Here is a 290-nt window from a genome sequence, read left to right on the forward strand (position 1 = left end):
GGGGGGGGGATAATTTCAATGTGAAAAAGTTTTTACGTATATTTGTGAAGGTCTCATTATAATCAGAGGTGAATGAAGAAAGCCCATACTCCAAATAAAACGAATCCCGTGATTCTCATTCCCTTAGAACACTTTTTTTTTTTAAATATATTCCATTGATTTTTTACAGAGAAGAAGGGAGAGGGATAGTTAGAAACATCGATGAGAGAGATCAATCAGCTGCCTCCTGCACGCCCCCCACTGGGGATGTGCCCGAAACCAAGGCACATGCCCTCAATCCCCCCTGGGAC

Source organism: Myotis davidii, unplaced genomic scaffold, assembly GCF_000327345.1.
Source record: "Myotis davidii unplaced genomic scaffold, ASM32734v1 scaffold60, whole genome shotgun sequence".
Classification (NCBI taxonomy): Eukaryota; Metazoa; Chordata; class Mammalia; order Chiroptera; family Vespertilionidae; genus Myotis; species Myotis davidii.